At 60.6% G+C, this 20,801-nt stretch overlaps 1 protein-coding gene across 1 annotated transcript in view; it reads right to left on the reverse strand.

The window, feature by feature from the left end:
- The window catches only part of GRID1 (glutamate ionotropic receptor delta type subunit 1), a gene marked incomplete at its 3' end in the record, with an annotated part of 641,508 nt that overhangs the window by 416,671 nt on the left and 204,036 nt on the right, over positions 1 to 20,801 (reverse strand). The window lies entirely within an intron of this gene.

Genomic DNA, 20,801 nt, shown 5'->3' on the forward strand with positions numbered 1-20,801 from the left:
GGTCATTCTGCTGGGAGCACATGATGAGCAGGGTCTGTCGTGTGTCAGGGAAACAGACAGACACACCGCTAACTGCCAGTGCTCCGGGCAGGGCCTCACAGAAGCCCAGGCGAGCAGTGGGCGGCATGACCCGGGCCCGTGTCCCTCCACCAGGCAGAGTCCCTCACTGCAGGTCAAATTCATCCTCCCCAAGTTTCACACTGGAGCAGTCTGACTCCTCCAGCCCAGGACCGTCCACGAGGGGCCGTGAGACCCAATGGGGTGGCTCCCACACGTTCCCACATCCACCCGCCAAGGCTCCCTCCCCGCCTGCCCCCAGCAGCGGGGCCGACGCGCTCCTGAACACGCGTGTCTGACCTTCCTGCCCAGAGGCCTGGCCGATCCCCAGGGTCTGACCACCTCCGAGTCTGCAGAGAGCTGCCCCTCGGGTCTCAGGGCCCAGGGCCGCCACTGACGTCCACACGCACTGCTCCCGGGCGCTGCCAGGTGTTGGGCCAGCCTTCTGCACCTGAGGGAGCGGCGCCGAGTGCGTCGCTTACTCTGACTCCACGGTGACCCTGGTGCAGGGAACCCACCGCCTGGAGTCAAAGGGAGGCGCAGAGGTAGTGTGCCCTTGGGGAAGGCATGACCTCCTGGTGAAGAGATCCTGGCCCACCAGACAACCCAACAGCGGGCAGCCTGTCGGTGCCCCGGCGCCTGGCCCACCAGACAACCCAACGGCGGGCAGCCTGTCGGTGCCCCGGCGCCTGTTCTCTGCAACCAAATTACAGCAGACCTTGCTTCACAGGAGCATCACGCGAGGACTTCGGTCGTGAACGTGACTGAGGCTGCCCCGCCCAACAGCACTCAGGCCGTGGACCTGCAGGCCCGCCAAGCACGGAGCGCTTCCGGTGCAGGCGGCACTGTGAGCGTGTCTGATGCACCATCTCATACTTTATCAGAATGGCCCATTCAATCCCTTTGCCAACACTTACTGAGCGTTTTTCTAGATGCTGGAGAGAGGCATGAACTCAGCAGACAAATGCTCCTGCTCTGGTGAAGCTTACATTCCAGCGAGGAAAACAGAAAATAAACAAAATAAGTAAACAAAATGTACACTGACTCACACCAGCACGAGGGTTGAGAAAAACAAGGAAACAGGATGAGGGACAGCGAGGTCAGCTGCAGGCGCGTGTTCGTAGGGAGGCCAGGGAAGGCCTCCCCGGGAAGGCAGCAGTGGCAGTTTTGATTATTGGTAACGTTCACTCCTCAACCCCTCGGGGCCGACCTGCACCGATCCCCTTGCTGTGGCAGGGGCGGTTTCCAGATGTCACACCAACAAAAGCCTGGCGCATGCCGGTGCAGGCGCCTCCTTCCTGTGCCCTGCCGTGACCACAGGACCATGGCGCATGCCGGTGCAGGCACCTCCTTCCTGTGCCCTGCCGTGACCACAGGACCATGGCGCATGCCGGTGCAGGCACCTCCTTCCTGTGCCCTGCCGTGACCACAGGACCATGGCGCATGCCGGTGCAGGCACCTCCTTCCTGTGCCCTGCCGTGACCACAAGCGAGTCCGTGGCAGCTGCCGCTCCGCCAGCTTGGCCCAGCGCGATGCCAGGGCGCGGGTCCACAGGTGGAAGAAGAACCAGCCCGGCCTGGAGGAGCCCAGCAGCCCGCAGTGGGCAGGGAGGCTGGGGCCAGGGAGACGGGGTGTCTGTTACACAGCATCATGTGGTCATGAGACGTGAGGCTTTGGGGTAAAGACCTTAAGGAGGCCTGGCCAGGGGCTCAGTTGTTTGGAGCGTCATCCCGTACACCAAGAAAGGTTGGGGTTTGATTCCCAGTCTGGGCACATACCTGGGTTTCGGGTTCCATAACCTAGGGAGCATGGCTCATACCCATCTGCCTGGACCTCCAAGGGTGCAGGTCTCCACTACAAAGAGGGCCGGACGGGGCATGCCTACCGGGCTCAGTGGGCCCCAGGCCCAGCCAAGGGCGCAGACAAGCCAAGCGGGGGGGGGGGGGGGGGGGGTGCACGCTCCTTGTGTCCAGAGAACAGTTCATGCCACACATCAGAGGCAGCTCCGCGAACTCAGTGCCGGAGCCACCATGTCTCCTTGGGTGGCGCAGTGTGCGCTCCGCCTCGCCCTGGGGGCCGCAGGCTCTGCCCGGCCCCACGCACACCTGCACCCGGTGCACACCGCACTGTGTTCTGCGGAGACGCAGCCCAGCACCTCGCTCCCAGGGGCTCCGAGCTCCAGGCAGCGCGGGGTCCTCCCTGCAGCCGGAGGTCGGGCCGGAGCCAGGCACAAACAGGGCACGGCTGCAGGCTGTGCCAGGCCACCAGGAGGGCAAAGCCGCGAGAGCTGGAGAGCGGGCAGGGCCCGCAGCAGGGGTCGGGGCTGCAACAGGTCCCGGCCCCACCGCCGCCCCTGCTGTGAGGTGAGCCCACCAGACGGGTCGCCCCCCCTCTGACCTCATGGCTCATTCAGGGAGTCGCACCCCAAGCTGTTTCGTCACAGGTCATAGTGCTCCGAGCTCCCGGGAGGTTCAGCACATCCCTGAGCTGAGGAGCTTCCAGTTCCAGGGCCGTGTTCACAGGTGACCCCACCCGGGGGCAGGAAGCCGAACGGCGGGGCGCCGGGCAGCGTGAATAGCCCGCGAAGACAGGTCGGGAGGGCAGGGCAGTCCCAGGCCCAGCGTCTGGTGGGAAAACTGGGGCGCACCCCGGCGCCACGGTCACCGGTGTCGGTTGGTCAGACATGTGGCTGCGGCCGCAGAGCCGTCTGTCCGCCTGCACCTCGCGGTCCCCCACAAACACGCCAGCCTTGCTCACTGCTCTCCCCACTGCCCTCTCCCTGGACGCCCAGCCGAGACAGCCCTCCAGGTGCGCATCTCGGCTGCAAGGAGAGCATTTCCTCCAGCCCCCCCCCCCCCCCGCCCCCAGTGGTGTCCTGAGCACCCGAGGCCTCCGCCCCGCCAGGGGCACCTAGTAAGACCCTTCTCTGTGCCGGACACTGAGCAGCTCAGGCACCCCGGCCGACGGGTCAGATGACTCCGTGATGTCACAGCGAGCCCCTCTCCGATGAAGGGGGGGCGTCAGGCTCTCCTCTGACCACCTGGGCTCGGCGGGGCAGCAGGGAAGGAGCCCGCGTGACGGGCTGAGATGCGGCCTGGCGGTGTGCAGCGGACACGGGAGCGGGCCACCAGCGAGAGGGAACCTGACGAGGAGACTCTGGACGGACGGTTTCCCCTCCTGTGAAAGGAGGGGCGATGCCCACCACGGCCTGAGGGCCACGACCACGATGATGTCATTAAGGAGCCACATGCAGACCCTTCCGACCCACTTCCAGAAACTTCTCTCAGCAATAACCAAGGAGAAAGACAGAACGTGACGTGAAGGTGTTTGCTGAAACACGGTCAAAAAAAATCGACTGAAAAGGTGGAAACAGCCTGGCTGTCCAGTAACAGGAACATCGGGAGGTGATGGAGCACGAGCGCTTCCCCTCACCGCCGGCACTAACCGTGGTCGTCAGGAAGGCCCGCGCAGCACAGAAATGTCTACACAGGGTGTCGGGTCCAGAAAGCAGAACACAAAGTCGCTGCTAGATTGCGAGTGCCTCCATGGAAAACACACGCACCCAGTCAGAGAACAGACTGAAGAGTGCGGGCTGGGCCCTAAGGAGCTGAAATTCTTCCTGATGTCAGAATGCCTTCAACTAACATAACAGGTGTGAGGACGGGCCTGCCTCTGGGTGTGGGTGGGAGGAGGGACCTGCCTCCGGGTGTGGGGTGTGAGGACGGGCCTGCCTCCGGGTGTGGGTGGGAGGAGGGACCTGCCTCTGGGTGTGGGTGGGAGGAGGGACCTGCCTCTGGGTGTGGGTGGGAGGAGGGACCTGCCTCTGGGTGTGGGTGGGAGGAGGGACCTGCCTCTGGGTGTGGGGTGTGAGGACAGGCCTGCCTCTGGGTGTGGGTGGGAGGAGGGACCTGCCTCTGGGTGTGGGGTGGGAGGAGGGACCTGCCTCTGGGTGTGGGGTGGGAGGAGGGACCTGCCTCCGGGTGTGGGGTGGGAGGAGGGACCTGCCTCTGGGTGTGGGGGTGGGAGGAGGGACCTGCCTCTGGGTGTGGCGTGGGAGGAGGGACCTGCCTCTGGGTGTGGGGTGGGAGGAGGGACCTGCTCTGTTCCTTGGGCCAAGTCATTTACCTCTCTGATTCCTGCTCACTGGCAAGGTAAGGATAGGGGTGTCTCAGTAAGGTCGAAGGGCATGTCTAGGGGAGCCATGGAGCAGGATGGAAGGTCTGAACGGCAGAGCCCAGAGGTGGGGCGGCTCTGGGGCTCCCCGGCTCCTGGATGAGGTCGTAGGAATTGGTAGCTAAGAAGGCTGGAGAATGGAGGTGAAAGGTAACAGAGTCCAGAAGAAAGAAAAAGAACTGAGGAAGGCAAGGAGGTAATGAAGAGACGGAGCCCCCAGGAGAGAAGGCTTCTAGGTTAAGAGCATCCTGAGGGGAGAGAACCCAGACCCCTGTGGTGGGCTGGGGCCCGACCCGCCTTCAGAAACCCCAAGCGGACACATGGAATTCCGCAGGACAGGCCCCGAGAAAGGAGGCTGGAGGGTGCAGGCACGGCAGGGGCACTGAGGCAGGGCACCCGATGTCCCTCCCAGACACACGGTGATGTGAGCATGCCCGCGCAGGCAGCACCGCACATTCCCTGGGGCTAACCGGCCGGCAGGCAGCCTCCTGCTCCAGGCAGCCAATCCCGAGCTCCGGGCCCTGGACACTCATCCACTTAGTGCATGCCACGCAGCGTCTCCCCTCCCACTGCTGCTGCTCTGGGGGAACCCAGGTTAGGCTGGGGCCCCACAACCCTGCCCCCCACAAACAGCCATTCTGCTCGAGCCCTCCCACCGCCGGAAGATGCTCCTTGAAGCTGTGCAGCTCGCCTGCCAGGCGGCCCTGAGCCAGACCGCCAGCCCAAACCCTGGCCAGGCTACCTCAATGCTTTGCATCTCCGTGTCCCCAACTCAAAAGGGATGGATTTTATACAAGAAACGCACACTGTGGAACGGAGGGCATTTAGTGACACAGACACAGAAGTGCCCAGAACGTGCCCGGCCGGTTAGGCGTCAACCAGCAGCACTGTTATTCCGGTTATCACCGACTCCTCACCAACTGCCCTGTGCTCCTGAGGCCCGGAGACACACATGCACACACGCACATGCATGTGTGGACACGCACATGCGTGTGTGTACATGTGTTTGTGCGTATGCACCGTGTCTATACATGTGTGCACCCGTGCATGCGTATGCACACATACATACACAGGTGCCCACGCACACACTTGCACAGATGCTCTTCCAGGACCCAGCCTCAGCTCCACTGAGGACGTGGAGCAGCGCCAGCCCTCACCCCCCACCTGCATCACCTCCTCTTTTCTCCACGGTGGCTTACAGGCCACCATGTTTGCCGCACTCCTACGCTTCCTGATTCCCCGTCCTTGGACTTGCCCCTTCCGTGTCTAACCGGGAGGTCTCTGGTCGCCTCCAGATTCTGCCAGCACCTTCCGGGGGCGGCCCCTCCTCAGCAGCGCCAGTGCCTGGGAGCTGGCCGTGTGAGCACCTGCTCTGGGTTGTTCCAGGGCAGCCCTATCCCGCTGGCTTTCATCGGCTCCAGCCGGGCCCTGCCCTCCCTCCCCACCATCATCCGAGTCTCCCTCTGCCCAGCCCTGAATGCCCTGCCCTGAAGCGCCCAAACACTCACTCCCGTCCCCTGCTGTCCTTCTCTCCTGCTTTTCCCGACGCTCGTCTCTGCCAACACGCCTCCAGCCACGGTTAGAGACTGAATGTCTTTCCAGCGTGAATTTCTCTTCCCGTTTACCTGGCTTCAAGGTGGTTTCCCTTTGTGAGCCCAAACCACCGTCAACAGCCAAAGCGAGGAAACACTCCCCCGCCAGGACGTCCAGCAGGTGAGGAAGGACCGGGCGCACCTGCTCCGCGCCCAGCTGCCCTCAGGAGCTCCCAGGTGCAAGGGGCACAGGCAGCTGAAAGACTGCTGCTCAGCATGGCTGTGCCGGTCACTGCCGTCTTTTGGAACCTGAGTCTCCTCCGGCCTGAAGGACACCTGTCTCCTTCCCTGGTCTGCGTGTGCGTCCTACACGTCAGCCGGCAGTTCTCACCAGGTGACAGCGGAGGAGAGGGAACTTGGCGAGATAAAGGGCTTGCCCCGGACTCAACCGCTCTGTCCTCCACCGTGTGCGTTTGGTGCGCGTTCACAGGACAGAGGGGTCTGGGGTGCACAGCTGCAGGTCTGCGCTGGTCCACTCTTGCCATTTAAGATCCAAACATGCACACTGAGGGAAAGAAGCCCCGCCTTCAGCTCAGGAAGCGACCATCTTTGGAAAGAAAATGGAAACTTCTGGAGAACCTTCATGCTCGGGGCATATGGACATTGTCCCATCAAGTTCTCCCCGGAAGCCTGTGAGGCGCCGTGTGCTGGCGCTGCCTGCGGGATGAGGAAATGGGCCATCATAAAGGCGTGGTCCCTGCCCGCAGCCCGCAGCCGGCCAAGGCTGAGGCGCACGCTCCACCTGCGCTGCACTAATGCCCCAGGTGACAGCCCCAGAGCCACCCGTCAGCCCTGGTGAGGAGAGAGCACGGGCCCGGCCAGCAGGAAACAGATGGGCTGGCACGGGCCCGCGGCCAGGCCTGCAGGGTGAGGGCTCCGCACTCTCCCAGCCTCCCGGGCCCATCGCATCGGCCCGTCGCAGGGACCTGCATCCTCTTCCCAGCTCTCACGTGAGCATCTGTTTTCCTCGAAGCTGTGCCTGTCACATCAAGAATTTCCAATTACCTTCCCCCGGTTTATTTATCATCAGTGCACTGGAGGCATAATTAGTCTGAGTTGAAACCTGTATTGTTCCCTTCTCCTCTGCTGTGAAACAGGTGTCCAAATGTGCTAACAGACCTCTCTCCAGAAATGACGAACAGCAAGTGGAGGATGAAAGCAGGAATGCAATGCAGACGGATGACAACGGTGGCTGAGTCAGAGCGAGGGAGGGACGCGGTGCGGAACCTGCCACGGAGCGCCTACTTCAAATCTCACCTCTGCCCCTCTCCTAGCGAGGACGAGGACGGACGCGCCTTTCCCGCAACACGGAGGTGATGCTGGTGAAGAGGAGACCAGTTTCCGCGGATACACTCTCCAGGGGCACACCCTGAGAACGAGGCACCTCTGGGGTTGCCGAAGGGAAGGCGTCCAGAGCCCGCCCCCAGGCCTGGCTGTGCAGAGCGGGGCCGGGGCTGCCACGTGCAGGCTGCGCATGGCCAGGTCCCCGGATTTGGGGGAAAGGGTTTGCACAAATGTCACACCAGAAAATACCTAGAAGTTGGGTATTCAAGGGGCCAACACTCAGAGGCTCCTACTGACAGGTCTTATGAGAGACTAGACCCTCCGCCTCTGATGTGCCCGGTGCTGGTCACGGGAGCCTGAGGGCCTGTGCACGTGATGTGTGCGCAGATAGGGCGCCTCCTGCTCCCACGCTGGCCTCCATTCCCACGCTTGCCTCCATTCCCACGCTTGCCTCCATTCCCACGCTGGCCTCCATTCCCACGCTGGCCTCCATTCCCACGCTGGCCTCCATTCCCACGCTGGCCTCCATTCCCACGCTTGCCTCCATTCCCACGCTTGCCTCCATTCCCACACTGGCCTCCATTCCCACGCTGGCTTCTCATGGCTTGTCCCCATAGAGCAGCCCAGAGAGACCCCTAAACGGAACACAGGGTATGTCACGCCCAATACACACTCGGGTGACTTCACGGGGCCTCCTCAAACCCTCCTCCTCACAGGGCCGCAGAGCCGGGCAGCACACCGCGCCCCCTCGCGCACCTCCGCGCACCGCCCCTCCCCTCCTCACCAAGCTCCAGCCACACAAGCCTTCTCTCTGTTCTCTGGCCAGCAGGCCTGTATGCCACCTTGGGACCTTGGCACTGACAAAGGCCTCCCTCACAAAGCGAAGGCCTCCACAAGCCTGACCACCCATCGGGGCTCAGCTCGAAAGCTGGAGAGCTGGCCACACCGCAGGAAGTCTGAGGGCTCTATTCTGAGACTCACTGCGGTCGCTTGTACTACGTCCTGTTCTGGGTCCTCACGGACTCTTCACCATTCGATGTTGCCCTGCTTTTTGTCTCTTCCGCGTGCACCAGCAGTGTACGTTCCACATGTATGGAGACCTCGCCTACGCTGTTCCCCACCGCAGGCTGTTCCAGCACCCCGCATGGCTGCTGAGTATCTGATACGCGGGAAGCGTTCAGTAAATACCGATAAAGACCAGTGGTGAGCTGGTGGGGTTTGGCTTACCAAGAGGCCCACAAGGCACGCGGGTGCCATCTTCAGATCGCTGAGGGCTGACGGGAAAAGAGGAAAATTGCTACGTGGCCCGGAACACTGACCCGGGAGAAGTGGGACAGGTTTGGAGAACATCAAGCAGAAGCTTCTCACTGTTGAGCTGCAATGTGGGCAGTGAGTCCCTCTCTGGAGGTCTGTAAGCAGAGCCACTGGAGCCTATGTTGGCGAGAGGAGCATCCCTCCCAGTTCCGGAGTCTACACGTCATGGCCAACGTGCGCGTGCTTCTTCGGGCTCAGTCTCACTCTCCGGCGCAGACCACAACGCCCGGGCCCAGAACACGGACTCGCTCTCCGGCAGGCCCCGCAGCACCTGCCAGGCCGCGGCCCGGGGCGGCACAGGGGTCCACCAGACAGGGAGTGGAGTATGTGGCTTCCTGCCTGCGGGGCCCTCTCTGTGGGGCCCATGTGGAGGTGGGCACCCCCTGGCAGGAAGGACTGGCTCGTGGCCTGCGCCTTCCCCCAAGGACACAGCCCAGAAAGTGAACAGGGAAGGAGGGGACAGGAGGCAGTCAGGGCCACCTCCACCCGAACTGGCCCTGTGAGGGGGTGACGCGGCTCCCATTCCCCAGGCCAGGAAGCCAGGGTTCAGGGAGGCGTGCTGCCTGTCCACGCCCTGCCGGGGCCTGGATGGTGCTGGGAGGGGGGCTCAGCCCTGACAGTTCCACGGCCACAGTCCTGCCACATCACCCCACAGGGCAGGCAATGCCTTCCAATTTCAGACCTGCCCCCTAGAAGCACCCTCAGCTCACTGCCTTTCCTCTTCCCTGTCCTGAGGAATGAGCCTCAGCCCCCTGTGTAAGCGGGGAAGGTGCGCCCTCTCCTGAGCCCAAGTCTGACCCAGGCAGCTCCCTGTTCGCATCCAGCCCAGCCCTTTTGGAGAGAAGCTGGGAGAGGGGCCATTGCACCCCTCTCCTCCCCCACGTGCAGGCACCGAGCCCCCTTGCAGCCCACACCTCCATCCTAGTACAGCCGCTCCCGTGGGGGACCCACATCGCCGTGTGGCAGGACAAAGGCACCTGAGTCCTCCTCCCTCCCAGCCCAACATCAACCCCCGCGCCTTCTCCACTCCCTCAGGCTCGCTGAGCTGGTTCCTGGGCCTGGGGGGAGGAGAGAGGAAGGGAAGCAGTGCTCATGGACAAGCCAGGGGGTGGGAGAAGCGCCTGTGAGAGGCCAGGGGGACACACGGACAGGATGAGGCGTCTGAGAAGGTGCTGTACGCTACAAGCTGGTCCTCGGACCGTCCTCCAAGGGCACAGGCTCCGCAGTCACTGCGAGTCCTAATGGGCCCCTGCACGGGGGCAGGGACAGGGCACAGCGCTGGCTCCTCCGGGGGACCCTCCTGCTGGACACACAGAGCAGGCGCCAGAGAGCCGCCCCCTCGCCGCTCAGCCCCGCGGCTGCCGCCAGGGCTGACACAGCGAGTGTCTACTTGCACCCTAAGCCATGGGAGAGCCTGCGCATGTATGGAAATACGCTGATACGTCTCACTGACCGTGTGTTTCCAACAGGTGAATGAACAAGAACCCAAATCCATCCTCTCGCTCACAAACCCCTAAGCCCGTCCTGCCTGTGTGAGAACGTGACAGCTAACTGCGCTGGCACCTCCTTACGCTCTTTACCTGCAGGAAGCCCTTAATCCTGGACCCTGGATGAGGTAGCTGCATGGGGAGGTGCGCGTTCCCTGAGCCCTGCCCCACCCCGCCCCCCGCAGTCAGGGAAAGAGCCAGAGCTGCAGCCGGGAGGAGGGGCCGGCCACCCGCTCAGCCTCCTCCAACCCCGAAGAGGCCCGCGCTGCCGCTGGAGGACGGAGCCGCAGCCCGCACCGCCCCGCCTCGCAGCTCCGGTCTGAAGCAGCCTCTGGCCGGTGCCCGGGAGGCAAAGCCTGTGCCAGTCTCCCACCAGCTCAGGGATCCAATCAGCCACACGCGCCTGTCTCCGTCCGGGCTGTGCTGAACAGGTGCTCACAAACTTCGTTTCACAGAAACACCTTGAAACAACACGGAAAGTTGGAATCTGGAAAGGACTGAGCATCGCAGGTGGAGGCTGGGGCACGTTGGCGATGCCTCCTTCGCCAGAATGTCATGCCAACACCCAAAGGCAGCAATGCCCACTCTCTTCCCTTCTTCCCAAAAGAACGCTCTGGAGGAGCCCCAGGGGCGAGAAGATGCCCCTCCCAAGCAGGGGGCAGGGAGGGAAACCCCGCAGATGCCGTGGCCTTGGAGAGGCTGAGGCTGGAGCCGGCTGGCAGAGGCCCACACCCCGCCGGGCTCCGGGGCTCAGAATGTCGCCCTCGTCTCTGCTCCTGGCATCGGCCCTGCGCTGACACCTGCAAGTCAACATGCAACAATGCTTGGAGGTTTGACTTGACATGAATGGAGTTCAATTAAATAGCCTTTCCAGTTTGTGGCGGGAGGAGGGAAGCTGCAGGAAAGACCGCGAGGGGGAGGGCTGCTGAGCCCCTCTCACCCGGAGCCCGGAGCGTGCAAGCCCTCCCTCCACCCCCTCCTGACTGTCCCGCAGAGCGAGGCCCGAGGGCAGAGGTGGCCCAAAGAAGAATCCTCAAGGAAACTGAGTCCTCGCCTGCCACCTGCCCACCATCCACCTCACAGGCCTCAGCCAGCTCATTTCCCTGCAGAGAGAGAACTGGACTTTCCCTGCCCCGCCCCCCTCACCAAACAACTGCAAATCACGTATGTAGACCCCTCCCCCCGCCCCGAGGTGGAGTACACCCCCTCCAGTGCGCACCCACATAGGGACATCTTCCCAAAGAGCCGCTGAGAACACCGCCAGTCGGTTGTGGTCGCACCAACCGTGCTGATGTGATCGGGTGAGGAGGGCTTTCCCTCTGTGGTCTTCCTCCCCAAAACCACGCCCCCGTCTAATCACGAGAAAAACACCAGACCAATGCCAGTTGAGGGGCGTTCTACAGAGCGCTCCCAGACTGCCAGCCATCCAATGCCAGGGAAGTCTGAGAACCGGTCACAGCCGGGAGGCCCTAAGCAGCCAGGTGGCGCACGTGGTGTGCAGGAGGGCCTGGGAGCAGGGCGGTGGGCAGCTGGGGAAATCTGAATAAGGCATGGGCTTTAGGAACTGGTGAGAGCACCAATACTGGCCCATTAATTGTGACAAATGCATACGAATGCAAAACGCACAGGGAAAACTGGATGGAGGACATGAGAATTCTCTGCACCATCTTCACAGTTTTCCTGTAAATCAAAACCATGCTAAAATTACAAGTTTAGTTTTAAGATTTGGCGTCTCATCCAAATTCTGTACAATATACTTCCAAAACAGTCCTCCAGTCACCCCTGCCTTTCTCAGGACTCACGTATTGGCACCCCCTTCCTCCCTGGCCCCAGCCGCCCCCCTCCCCGCCCCCCCCCCCCCCGGCCAATTGATCCTGAGGCGCCTGGAGCGCGGGTGCCCCCGGGCCGGGCCGAGAGGCTCCTCTGTCCTCAGGACTGAGTCCCGCACCCAGCTCGGCACCCAGGGTCCCTTCAGAGCCTTGCCTCCTAGTCTTTGTTCACAAGCCTTTTGGTGCTGCCATATTAAAATATCCATTGCTTTTCCCCTAAAACAATTCCTCTAGCTCCATGTGGTTCCCTCCTTGCTCCTGCATCGCCGAGCCCTCACCTCGGAGGCCCTCGCTCCACGGGGCCCCTGGCTGACTCCTGCTGTCCTTCAAGAGCCGGTCACACCTTGCCTCCTACAGAAAGCCGCCTGCGCCCCAGGATGGAGGCACCGGCCTGTGGACACCCCCATCCCCCCTACGCTGCCGATGGGGTGCCCTTCCCCGAGGAGGGCAGGGCTGGCTCACCCACACGGCTCAGGGCCCAGGTTCCCAAACGTTCATTAATGGGGAGTCAGTCCCCAGGAGCACAGGCGGGAGAAATCACAGCAGCAGCCAGGGCTTTGCTCTGGGTTTAAGTGACAAATTCTACTCTTCAGCACCCCACTCCTCACCAGAGCCCTACATAGCCACAGCCCATTCCACGGCGATGAGATGGGTCCCTAGGCTTAATTGTAAGAGGACAATTAATGTCAAGGTATTGCCAGTTTGGACATAAATATTAAATATCATCCTCAACGTAGCTACTCTCTAACTCTTCCATTACAGGGCTTAGGAATGCCGGTTTCGATGAGAAGTGTCTACCATGAAGGAAGGATGCCGAGAACATCTGGTTTGCCGGCTGCCACCGCCCTCGGGCAGCCTGCCTCCTCCCTGGCGGAGCCGGCTCAAGCGCCCGGCCTGGGATGGACCCACCCCACACTCCCGAGGGCAGACTCCCTGGTCTGGCTGAGCCAAGACCCTAGGCAGGTGACTTTCTCCAGGATCTGTCCCGGGCCCTTGGTCATCCAGAGTCTCCCCTTCCTCAGGACCTCACTTTCTCTCCATAGCAAGAGGTAGGAGCCCTGGCCGGGTGGCTCGGGTGCTCAGAGCATCGTCCCCCACACCACCAGGTTGTGGGTTCGATCCCTGGTCGGGTGCCTATGGAGGTAGCCAATTGATGTTTCTCTCTCACATCGATGTTTCTCTCTCTCTCTTCCTCTCTCTGAACATATCCTCGGTGAGGACTGAAAAAGAAAAAGGCAAAGAAGTAAGAGCAGTGACAAGGAATGGTCCTCAGAAGCTATGGCGAGGCGCAGGCAGCCAGCCAGGCAGCGAAGGGTGCTCAGCTCCCCTGTGGAGGCCCCACCGTGCCACGCCCTCTCCTCCAACCACCCCACAGGCCCAGCTCTGGCTCCATCCTTAGAACAACTGTGATTCCATTTGGTGACGGGACAAAAACGTTGCCTCCGGGCAGTCACTAGTAGGCCCTCTCAAATAGTAGGACCATGAATGTCTACACCTCAAAAGCCAGTGTCTACACCCTGTGCCGCCCAGCCCCTCTCCCCGGATCCAGCCCGGACCCCGGAACAGACAAGCTGCAGCCCTCACACCACAGCGCTGGGCCGCCACAGGGCTCACCACCCCGAGGCTGCTGGGCTGTGAGGAGCTCAAATAGCGCCTTCGGGCGATGGCAGGAGGATTAGGCCCCACGTGGCTGCCCTCGCTCTCCCAGTCCAGCCATTGTGACCAGAACTGCTCCACAGACTCGAAGCCAAACCACCACTGACCCAAGGAAAACGTGAGATAATAAAATGATTTTTTAATTTTAAGCCGCTAAGTTTTGGAGTAATTTATCTCTTAGCAATAGATAACCAGAACGAAGGCCCAGCATCAGAGCCTCTGCACACACAAACAGCTCTTGGTCCTTCTTCCAGGAGTCAAACTTGACTCCAGCCTCCCAGACAACCCTGGTCCCACGTGGGACAAAGGAGGATGCTGTATCCCGTCCCCAATGAGCCCTGAACTATTCATTCAGACTCCACAACCACAGGGCCTGGTGCCCAGGTGCCGTTAACCCCACACAGCAAGCAACATCATCACCCTCATCACCACCACCATCATCACCCTCATCACCACCGCCATCATCACCCTCATCACCGCCATCATCACCCTCATCACCACCGCCATCATCACCCTCATCACCACTGCCATCATCACCCTCATCACCACCGCCATCATCACCCTCATCACTACCATCATCATCACCCTCATCACCACCGCCATCATCACACTCATCACCACCATCATCATCACCCTCATCACCACCACCATCACCCTCATCACCACCGTCATCATCACCCTCATCACCACCACTATCATCACCCTCATCACCACCGCCATCATCACCCTCATCACCACCGCCATCATCACCCTCATCACCACCGCCATCATCACACTCATCACCACCGCCATCATCACCCTCATCACCACCGCCATCATCACACTCATCACCACCGTCATCATCACCCTCATCACCACCACTATCATCACCCTCATCACCACCGTCATCATCACCCTCATCACCACCAACATCATCACCCTCATCACCACCGTCATCATCACCCTCATCACCACCAACATCATCACCCTCATCACCACCAACATCATCACCCTCATCACCACCAACATCATCACCCTCATCACCACCGCCATCATCACCCTCATCACCTCCAGCATCATCACCCTCATCACCACCGCCATCATCACCCTCATCACCTCCAGCATCATCACCCTCATCACCACCACCATCATCACACTCATCACCACCGTCAACATCACCCTCATCACCACCACTATCATCACCCTCATCACCACCGTCATCATCACCCTCATCACCACCACTATCATCACCCTCATCACCACCAACATCATCACCCTCATCACCACCAACATCATCACCCTCATCACCACCAACATCATCACCCTCATCACCACCAACATCATCACCCTCATCACCACCAACATCATCACCCTCATCACCACCACCATCATCACCCTCATCACCACCGCCATCATCACCCTCATCACCACCGCCATCATCACCCTCATCACCACCAACATCATCACCCTCATCACCACCGACATCATCACCCTCATCACCACCACCATCATCACCCTCATCACCACCACCACCATTACCCTCATCACCATCACCATCATCATCACCCTCATCACCACCACCATCATCACCCTCATCACCACCACCATCATCACCCTCATCACCACCACTATCATCACCCTCATCACCACCGCCATCATCACCCTCATCACCACCACCACCATTACCCTCATCACCATCACCATCATCATCACCCTCATCACCACCACCACCATCACCCTCATCACCACCACCATCATCACCCTCATCACCACCGCCATCATCACCCTCATCACCACCACTATCATCACCCTCATCACCACCACCATCATCACCCTCATCACCACCACCATCATCACCCTCATCACCACCACTATCATCACCCTCATCACCACCGCCATCATCACCCTCATCACCACCAATATCATCACAGACAGCACTCTCCCTTGATGAGGGCTCAGATGCTCCTTTGAAAGAGCAAAAATCTAATATTAGCCCTGGCCTGGGGCCTCAGTTGGTTGGAGCGTCATCCCATACACCGAAAGTTTGTGGGTTAGATGCTTGGTCTGGGTGCATATGGGAGGCAACCACTGGATGTTTCTCTCTCTCTCTCTCTCTCTCTCTCTCTTTTTCTCTCTCTTCCTCCCTCCTTCCCTCCCTTCCATCCTCCTCCCCTCTATCCATCCCTCTCTATTTATCTTCCTCCTGTCTCTGTCTCTAAAATCTATAAAAACATATCTTCAGGTGAAGATTTTAAAAAATGAAACATCAAATACTTGTGGAACAATCACGTGTCCCTGCTTGGCTGATGGGTTCAGAACGTGCTCAGTCTGCCCGCTGGGCAGTCCAGCTTCTAGGGGACATCTGCGTGGGGCGGGTCAGAGCTCCTGGGAGGCTGATGCCGGCCCTGTCCAAAGACCCGGAAAGGCCATGAGCAAGATGGACACAGCCCATCTCCCTCGGCAAGGTGGCCGCACACACTCCGTCCCATGGTTGGGAGGTACGAGCACAAATGTCGTGCTGTGCGGGCCCTGGATGGGGGGCGGCAATGGGGTGTGTACAGGACATTGTGGGGCCCAGGACTTGAGGGTGTGTCAGGGAGAAGGGGCGGAGGGCTGGGAAGGCCACAGCTGGTCGGTGCCCAGAGAGGGCGTCCACAGCGGCTTCCCAGTGTGCGGGGGTTCGGAGGACGAGAGGCATGTGGAGATGGAAGGAGACGGTGGCCGTGTGGAGTCTCGGGCACAGGCCCGGCAGGGCAGCTCCCTGCCCCTCCCGCCTCCGCCAGGCCCAAGTGCCGAGCCCAGACCTGCGGAGCACACGCTGAGAACAGCTCTTCCTCGGGATCTCGTCGCTAAGAATTTCTAAAGGGACCAAAGATGAGTTCTCAGACTTGGAGCACTTGCTAAAGTGCTAAGGCTTTAAAATCCATAAACAGTAGGATATAATTAAATGCAAATCCAGGGCCACATTTAAAAATTAATCTCCTGTAATTAATTAGTAATTTAAAATATTCTGGTAAATGATACTTAAATAGCACAGAATTATCCTAACTCTGAGCCATAAAGTCATCTGCTAAAGACTTACGGGTGGAGTGAGAAGAATTTGCATATGTCATGTGGGACAACAGAACACTGAGATTACTTCATTCACCTTCGCTACAAATGGATTAAAAAGGACAGTTTTTATACTCAAATTGTGGGCAAAGCTCACTCACTGAGCAGATTCTGAGCAGCAGTGCGTGGAAGCCAGGAGTTAATCCAGCTGTGCTTCTAGAACAGGGTGGATGCCTCCGGCACGCTCCCTGCCTGGGAAGCCGCCTGCGCAGGGGTGGGCAGGGCTGTAGGAAGTAGCCCTTTCCACCTCTGTCCTTCCCATTCGCCTACTCTTCCCAGCCTGCTGGCAGGTGACCCACTCCCAGAGCAATGGGGAGCTGTCCCAGCAACAGGCCGTTCCCCTCGTGTTCTCTCTCCGTCCTTCTCGCTCGCTACAGGCAGAGCTCACTGCTATCTGTCTAGCTGCAAAGGAAAATGCCACCTGCTGCAACTATCCCTTAAAGTAGTTCCTTTTCCTATTCTTTCCAGTGAAACAAAAGAGATGGGGGAGGAGAGGGGGGAGGAAATAAAGAGGCTACAAAAGCAGAGAGGCACAGAAGGGCGGTGGGGCACAGAAGGGAAGACCATTGCAAGGACAGAGTCCTAGCCCCACACATGCCCAGAGGAGGCCTCGCGGGGAGAGCCACTGCAAGGAAGACCCAGAAGGACTATGGCCGTGGAGTGTGGGGAACCTCAGTGTCCCCCGCTAGCCCTTGACATGGTTCCCGGCCTGTCTTAGGCACCCAGTTCCTATTGATTGGGTGGCTACGGGGAGAGGGGGTGTGTGAACAAATGGACAGATGGGTGGGTGGATAGATGGGATGGATGGAAGGAAGGAAGGAAGGAAGGAAGGAAGGAAGGAAGGAAGGAAAAATGGGTGGATAGGTGGATGGATGATGGAAGGATAAATGGGTGGATGGATGGGTGAGTGGGTGGATAGGTGGGTGGATGGGTGGATGGGTGATGGGTGGATGGGTGGATGGGTGGGTGGTGGGTGGATGGGTGGATGGGTGATGGGTGGATGGGTGGATGGGTGGGTGGTGGGTGGATGAAAGGATAAATGGGTGGATGGTGGAAGGGTGAAAGAGTGGAAGGGTGGAAGGATGGATGGGTGGGTGGATGGTGGAAGGATGAATGGGTGGGTGGGTGGATAGGTAGGTGGGTGGATGGGTGATGGGTGGATGGAAGCTCCTCCAGGAAGATAAGATGAAGCCTGAGCTAAAATTGACTGTGAACTGGAGATCTCCCCATCCAACTGGAACTAGAGAGGAAAGAACAGAGACATGCACAGCCCCCAACAGCCCTGGGGCTGTGGTTATGGCGTGCACTGTAGGCCATTAACCTCAAAGACCCTGAAAATGACCCCAACAACCAGCCAGTCCTGAAGTTCGGTCCCTGCCCTGGACTAGGGAGACCCTTCCTGCTGACATCCAGCCTCAGCTCTGGCCACTCGCCACCCCGCCCAGTGCTACAAGCGCACCACACACCCCTCTGAGCACGGCTCTCTGACCTCCCTCCTCACCCACCTTGACCACGGGGAATGAAGGTTCGTTCCCGCAGACCCAGCCAGTGTCACCTGCCCCGGGAAGCATCACGCACACTCTGGCCGAGCCCTGGCCCTGGCCACAGGCCCTGCTCCCTGCCTTGTGCTTGCGGGGCTGGCGGTCCAGCTGACAGGAGCCTGGGAACAGAGCATCAGGGGGCATTGCTGCCCCTGGAGTCCCCTCAGCAGCCAGCAGCCAAGAGGGGAGCCGGGCGCTCAGGACAAAGGCTCCGCTCCCTCCCCAGTTACAGGCGCCTGCCTGCTGCCCACCGCCTCCTCAGAGCTCCAGCGCCACGCCCAGAGCAGGGCGCCCTCCGCCCTCCCGCCCTCCCTGGCCCAGCACCTGAGGTCACGAGACCAGACGCTGTCACCCTAAGCGCAGTCCCCAGGGGAGCCTTCTAGAGTAGCACGCTGATGTGTGGTTGTTAGGACTGTGAGGAGAAGACCTCGGAGAAGGGGGTGTGGACTCCAGACTGAGGCAAGGGGATCTGAGGTGGGGCCTGGGAGAGGAGCCCGCAGGCACACCCCAATACCTCCCATCACCACCCTCCAACCCTCCCACTCACCACCAAGTCCAAGCTGCCCAACCCCTGGCCCGCAGTAAGGGTAGCCCCCCCCCCCCCATAAAATGGGATCACAGAGAAGCCCGAGGAGCATGGGCCCGGCCACACCCCCACAATGAGTGGCTCTGCCCTGGGCGCAGGAGAAACAGCAGCCCCACGCAGCACACGGACTGTGTCCCAGGCGGCCAAGGCGGCATCTGCTGTGCCGAATTTGTCACGAATGACAGTGTAAGTGCCAGCCTTCCCCACCTCTCAGGCAAAGCTTTCTCCCCTCCCTCCCATCAGCACGCTTCTCGAGGGGGCAGGGGAGCAGGCCACATAGCCGCGGGCTTTCCCGGGCCTCCATGCCAGCCCTGAGCGGGCACAGCTGGTACACGTCATCAGCAGCAGGGGCGGTGAGCGCTGCCTGCCCCATAGCAGCGTTTTGCGTTTCATAACATCAGGGCATGTCCTGGCAGTGGGTCAGCCTTGTGACGACTGTCTGTCCTTGTCAGTGGTGACAGAGCGTTCTTGCTGGGACGGCGTCCCCGGGTCTCCACAGGGACCCGCTGGGCTAGCCAGCCTCCCAGTCACAGGGGCCAGTCCACCTCCAGGGTCGGGGTTCCCGCCCTCCTGCTCACAGTGGAGGCATGGACACCCTGGGAACCTCTGCCAGACCCCGGAGCCCTGCTTTCCCCCGGGAGCCAGCATGGCCATCTCGACCCACTGCGGTCCTGCAATCCCTGTATCTCTGTGGCCAGGCCGGCCACAGGGCAGCGAGGCCTCTGGAGCCGGTCAGATCTGGACTTGACTCGGTCCAGCACCCTGGTGACAACTTGCATGACCTCACGCAAGTCCCTTAACGTCCTCAGGTGCCTCACTTGTAAAGTGGGAGGATTGGAGGGTACCTGTGGTGGGAGCCCCAGAAACGATGGCTCCCCGTGCCCAGTGGGAGGCTCATGGGACCAGAGACCAAGACTGGCCAGGCGGAGCGGAAGGCAGTGGCGCCCGGAGTGCTCTGCACGCAGCCTCCGGCCACAGCCTCAGGAGCGCGTCCCTCTTGGCCAGCAGAGCGAGGCGTGCGCACGCGGCCTAGGGGAGGGAAGCAGAGGCTGCAGCCACGCCAAGCGCATCTGACACTGCAGGAGTCGCGTAGGAGCCGCCGGGAAATGCGTGTTTGGGCCGCTCTGGGTGACGGGTGGGACCCTCCAGGGCCCTGAGGCGGGCGGTTGCCTCCTCCGGGCGAGGCATGACGAAGGCGCACAGTGAGAAGAGAACGGACGCCTCTGGAGAAGCCACCGCCACATGCTCCACCGCAGCTGCCACCTCCTCCTCCGCCAAGGCGAGGCAGGTTTCCCACGGCCGCGGCGGGGGGAGGCTGGGACCTGCCCCAAATTGCGTCCCTCTCAAACCAGTGTTCCTCCCTGCCAAGCTCAGCAGCAGAGCAGGGACGGGGGAAAGGCGTGAGGACAGAGGCCAGGGACGGGCGAGGAGAGGGAGGAGGCAGGCGGCAGAATTAGCAGACAGGTCACCAGAGCCAACTCGGGCGGGGACGGAACGGGGAAAGCTGCCCTGGGAGCAGACCCTGGGGGCATTCTGGGGACCCGGACCCATCGGTGCTGCCAACCCTGGGCTCCCGGGACTGGCCTGAACCCTTCGTACAGGAAATGGGTTCTGGTGAAAACGCGGTGCCCACAGGACGTCACAGCGCTGACCGCCAGCGCCCCGCTGGTGAGGGAGAGCGCAGGGCTGCGGGCCAGCACGGCCTCCAGGGGCAGGTTTCTCCAGCAGGGTACGCGGGCTCCGACGCATGAGGGCGGAATCATTAATTAGAGGGAAGCAGAATAAGCAACAAAGTGCATCGGGTGGAACTAGGTGTCTGCCCTTCATTCCTTTCACTTTCCACCAGAGGCCAAGGCCGCGGGTTGGAGGGCAACGGCAGGGAGCATTCAGCCGCCGCCACCCCACAGTCGGCCCTGCTCCCGGGCACACGGCATCCCAGCATGTCCCCTGCCCCCTGAACCCAACCCAGGCCAGAGAGAAGCCCACACGCCAGCTGTCATCTCTGCCATTAGACCACCAGGACTGGCACCAATCACCAGCTCCCAGAGCATGTCTAGTTGTCTGTCCTAAAATGAATGGCTTTTTGTTAAATATGTGAGCCCTGTCTTCATGAGAAGGTCCTAACCCCTAATGCGGGTGTTTAAAAAAAGTCACCAAACACGAAGCACAGATAAACCACGAATCACTTGTGA

Source organism: Cnephaeus nilssonii (assembly GCF_951640355.1).
Source record: "Cnephaeus nilssonii genome assembly, chromosome: 16".
Taxonomy (NCBI): domain Eukaryota; kingdom Metazoa; phylum Chordata; class Mammalia; order Chiroptera; family Vespertilionidae; genus Cnephaeus; species Cnephaeus nilssonii.